At 34.5% G+C, this 5,690-nt stretch overlaps 1 long non-coding RNA gene across 1 annotated transcript; it reads left to right on the forward strand.

Moving 5' to 3' along the window:
• The first annotated feature begins 4,874 nt into the window (after positions 1-4,874).
• LOC148692882 (uncharacterized) lies at positions 4,875-5,383 on the forward strand. Its single transcript, XR_015953042.1, has 3 exons — positions 4,875-5,053; positions 5,158-5,238; positions 5,328-5,383. It is a non-coding gene; the product is annotated as an uncharacterized LOC148692882 (long non-coding RNA).
• Positions 5,384-5,690: the final 307 nt, after the last annotated feature.

The following is a 5,690-nucleotide window of genomic DNA, read 5'->3' on the forward strand; positions in this document are numbered from 1 at the left end:
ATATGAAACTAATTTCAATGATCCAACCATCAAACATGTTTATATATGCTTCGAGATCGCATACGCCAGAAATTGCAAAAAACAAACATTCAGAGACCAAGTAACGAGACAAAATGTTTCGACGGTTATAAACGAAAAATCACGATTTAACGGTTATTTTAACTCTGATTTTGATGATTTTTTACAGCTACACTCCTTGATCCTATATGAATACAATGAACTAATTTGATCGTCAATTTAAAATATTTACAGAAGTGGATATATACCACAAAATCTTATGTCATGATGATCTATGAAAATTGAGGATTTTGTAAAAGGAATAACATGTAAGCTTTGAGTTCCATTGGCAAGGTTACATGGTCGTTTAGATTTTTAAAACCCTCAAAATCTCATGAACAATGTTATTTATTTTAGTGAAAAATTAATAAAATTAATAATAATTATTGTAGAAGTGTGAAAAATGTAATCACTCGTAATAAAAAGCTTTACAACTTTCATTAAGGGGCCAACTCCGAAATTTAGTATGCATATACTGATTTAGTATTATGTTTTACATTTTTTTGGGTCAAAATATGTTTTTCATTTTCATTTTTATTGATTTAAAATATATTTTTCTTAACGGGTAACGGGTCGGGTCATATTACCTGAAAATATTAACGGGTTGATTTCGGGTCGGGTCATATTACCCGTTTACTTTAACGGGTATTACACGACACGACTCGTTAAGCTATCGGGTATGACACGAAAATGACACGAACACGAGAAACACGACACGAATGCCAGGTCTAGTTAAAATGTTCATAAAATTAAATTAGGATAGTCTACATAATTTTTTTTTTTTTTTAAAATTACTTAAGGAAAAAAAAAATCTTAAATTCATCTTTAATACTCTCGGGCTAAAAACTTAACCCAAGGGTTGGAAATAGTATAACGGAGGCAAAATGTTTATTCTGTTGCAAAGAACTGGAGACGGTTGAACATGCTTTGCTGGATTGCCCTCGCTCGAGCTCCATTTGGTTATCATGGGTGCTGGGCGTTAGAACAGGCTGTGACAAACAAGGAGGATTGAGAGAGTGGCTATCGAGGTTGGCGTCTTCTTTTGCAAAAAAGAGTTTTGACTTGGTGTTGGTTTTTCTTTGGAAAATATGGATAGATAGAAATGCATTCCTATGGAGAGGTGTGGCAATGAGTCCACTGGATATTCAGTGTAAATCCTAAGCCTGACTTGAGGAGTTTAACAGTGGCATGGGAAGCATAACTGTAAAAAGTTTAGTAAACTACAAAAAATGGAGGAAATCTGCAACAGGGTGGCTGAAGGTCAACTTTGATGGGGCTTGGGATAAGCGACATGATCAGGGTGGGATGAGAATGGTGATCCGAGATGCAAATGGCACTTTTGTGGTTGCAATGGCGCTAAATACTGGAGGAATCAAATCTCCGATGTTTGCAAAGTGTATGTCTGCTAGAGAGGCTACAACTTTTGCGCTGTGGTGGGTCGAGGCAGAAGTGGAACTAGAAGGGGACACTTTACCGGGGGTTTGCAGCTTTCCAACGAGATTTTGCAACAAACATGGGTCAGTTTAGACATATTCTACATGGCACTTAGGGCCGTCTCTGAGATTTTGGGGCCTTGTGCGAAATTAATAAAAGGGCCCATATTAAGATAGATTTTTTATTTTTATTTTTATTTATTTATTTATTTTTATTTTTTTATTAAAGGTAGGACAATGTATTGACACAAAGAAAGTAATCACTTAAACCAAAACAAAGTTTAGCACTCACTGATTGCAAGTTTTAAAATGTCACTAATAATAAATAAAAAGAACTATAAACATAATGTTCACTAAATAATCAAAAGCAGTTCAATCTTAGACAACCAAACAAGAAAAAAAAACTTCAAAAACTCTAACTTTAAAGTTTCACTTGAATATATAACATTGAAAAAAAATACCATTTTTAAGGTGTTATTATTGTCATTAAAAGTATCTCATTGTACTCCAAATTTTTATATTTAGAAAGGAAAAAAAATTAAAGCTTATAAGGAGTGCACTATGAAAATTTAAAGTGCTAATAAAAGCAATTTTTAAATATAGAACATTATTTCATATAAATTAATAAATTTATTTATTTATTTTTACTACAACGATATATTTTACGCTAAAGGAATAGAAAGTTTGGTTAAGCTACACAATGACCAACCTTAACGTATTCCTACATTATTAATGAATATCATACTTCTTCTAAAAAATTAGAAAATAAGAGAAAAAGAAACACAAGCCGGAGATACTGCCGTGGCAGCCCCTTATTGGCTAGAGCTATGTTAACCAGGGAAGCCCATGCATCAGGTACCATGGACCAAAGTGTTTCTTCAAAGTAATGCAGTAAACTCAATGCATATATAACATTTTATGTTGCTGAGTTCTAAAGAGTTTAGTTACTAGTATGAGCAACTTGATACATTCTCTTATTTCTTTACTAGCACGACAATAATAAGAGAAAATATGCACGTTTTATTGTATTAGAAATACCTACGATCGAAGGACACCCAAGCACACCTACATTTTTCCCATTCAGCCATAGCACCACATGAGGTGGTAATGTATTATTGGCCTACAATCAAACGATATGCCAAAGCAAAGTCAGTAGCTCTAACGAATGTGTTAATGGAAGTTTGAATTTGAATTGTGAGTTCTTACATTAAATAGTCAAATATCTTGTTAGATATTTAAAATAACAACATGCGAATAATGTTATTGGTGATAAAAATATTAGCTCCATACTTGTCAGGACATAGATATCCTTTAAAATGTTCAAACTTGAAACGAATCAAATACAAAGTTTTGATGAATGAGATCATATCAAATCACATGCATTGGATCCTATCAAAACTCCGAAAATAAATGATCCTATCAAAACTCCAAAAATAAACGAGTTTAGACTAGAGTAGTACTAAGATGAATGATCTCTTGAAAAATCTTTCTATTGCATTCCTCTCCATTTTATTCTATTTCCTCACGAAAAAAAGTTTACAAAGTCTTGCCTCCAAACAAGCTATAAATTGATATTGTGAATCCATAGTCTCTTTCTTCGTTTGACTCCATGGCACGAGGAAGCAAGGTTTGTCTTTTTTATTTTGGAAGATTGTTATAGATTTTTGTTCAATCAGGTCATTAAGGTAGCGTTTGGTACGCGGACGGAACGGAACGGATGTTCTGTGTTATGTTTGGTACGCGCAGGACGGAACAGGACGGTTGTTCCATCCCGCGTTTGCTAACACATGGACGGAACGGAATCAAAAGATTAAAATGACTAAAATACCCATGTTCCCTCTATTGTTTGGTACAATTTTATGCGCGGAACGGGACAAGACTCATTTTTTTTAAATTTTTTTAATTTTTTGTAAGTTGTTCAAATTTGAACACTATTATCCATTATTTGTTTTTCTTGGTCCAAATTTTAATAGGTATATGTTGTGTTTCACATGCAAATCCCTTTAAAATTTGTAATTTTTCCCGTTTTCTACACCTCCATTCAAATTTTCAGCACAAACCCATCAAATTTTATTATGCAAATTGCAAAACCCACACCCCAATTCAATTTTAAGTCCCTAATTTTGGTCCTTTCAATTGTGGGTTGTTGTTGTTTAGGAAGTTTAGGTTCTACAAACATTAGAATTGGCCTTGTTTAGAAGGACACCCCTCTAAATATTCCCCATTGCAGGAACACGACAAACCACACAAGAGCACATGAGAAATGTTGAAAAATATATAAGTTTAATGATCATGCATATCGTAAACGTTTTAGGGTTTAAACATTTAGAACTTAACCAAAGAAAATGAAATATGCATAACTTAAACATGAAATATCCGAAATCAAACATTTGTCTTGACTTAAAAAACAAATAATGTCTTGCTAAAGTAATAATGAAAACACTAGAAATTGATAAAGTTCCTCATACTAAAACCACAAATACTGAAACTCCAAATGCTCAAAGGCTCTCCATAAACACTTTAATGAAATCTGGCTTCTGCGAGTCATCCAAGGTGGTCCAAATACCCATCAGATCGGTATCTTTCACTAACTTCATTAAAATTCTTAGCACCTGATCGTATGGAAGACCCATGACCTGAAGCTCAGAAGGTAGTCTAGCTTTCGCTTCTCTAAAAGTAAAACTTTCACCTAATTTCTTCATTTCAGTAACAGCTTTATTCCAACCTTTACTGATAACAGATACAATATTTGCATCACCATCATTCCTACTCCTCTTCCTCTTCCTAAGAGGTTGAGAAACACTAGATGTAGCAACAGAAGGAGATGGGGTGGGTGAAAGTAGAGGCATCTCGGAAGTCTCACAATCCTCACTTTCCAAACCCATATTTTCGATTGCATCTGCTGCTGATTCAGCCATACTACCCGTGGCTCGGTCTCTCCCAAACACCGTACATAATCGTGGATACAACGGGAATGGTTTATTTGGTTTGCAAGATGCATTAGGATGTTTCTACAATAACCCAAAGAAATCAAGGTCAAAATTTTCAAAGAAACTAATTGATAATGAATAAGAAAAAAAAATTTACCTTCACCCACTCCTGTAGTATTTCATCACTATCCACAATAACACATTTTTTCTCATCATCCCAACCAAATCCAGATGTATTCATCATGTCATATGCAGACGAATACTTTTCTTTCAGACGCTTCAATTTGTTTTGTATATGTTTCGGCTCTATATTAATGCCAGGAATCTGTTCCCTCATCTTGGAGGCAACCGTTTCAGCTTTATAATATTTTGAAGTTTCATAGTTATTTAGCTCAAGATTTTGTGTTGATTTTCTATGTCGAGGTCAGATGCAAACCACTACATTTTTAGTTGCGAAGTTGGTTTTATTGTAACTCTGTTCTTTCATAAGTTTTCTTGACATATTAACTGCCCCAAGCCATAATGTATTGTTGCATGATAATCGGAGTTGGGGTGCTAATGTGGAGTTGACATAATACTTTGTTGTGCAGGTATCACAATGATCTCTTTGTATTTGACCTGGATCAGTTCAAGGTAGAGATCTTGGCTCTGTCATGTTAATCTACTATTATTAATTCATGTTCGTTACTTTATGTACATATATGTTTAACTAATGCTTCTGCAATGTTGCATTTCAGTGGCAAGAAATAACTCCTAGGCCTGGTTCCTTGTGGCCAAGTGCCCGAAGTGGTTTTCAGTTTTTTGTGTACCAAGATGAAGTGAGTGATTCAGAACAATTTCATTATATGCATATCATGTCTTGACTTCCTCAAAGATTTGACCTTGTGGTCTCTTTTTGACATGGCAGATTTTCTTATATGGTGGCTATTCCAAAGAAGTTTCATCTGATAAAACTGGCTTCAAGAAGGGAATTGTTCATTCAGACTTGTGGTCCCTTGATCCTAGGACTTGGGAATGGAACAAGGTTCTTACTTCGCCACGGTTTTCTTTTATTACTGTGAATGGAACATGACATGATTGTCTCACACTTACCCTCCCATACTCGGATGTTGAATATTCTGCTATGTAAAAGTACCTGTTATACTACTTTTGGGTAGAAGAACATGTATGCAAGTTTTACATTGTGGAAGCTATGCTGTGGTTTTGTGTTGATCACTCTGAAGCTTTTGTACACTGATTACTCTATTTCTAGTTTCCTTGCATGCATATT

This window comes from Pyrus communis, chromosome 11, assembly GCF_041283825.1.
Source record: "Pyrus communis isolate YQ-2024b chromosome 11, ASM4128382v1, whole genome shotgun sequence".
In the NCBI taxonomy this organism is placed as follows: Eukaryota; Viridiplantae; Streptophyta; class Magnoliopsida; order Rosales; family Rosaceae; genus Pyrus; species Pyrus communis.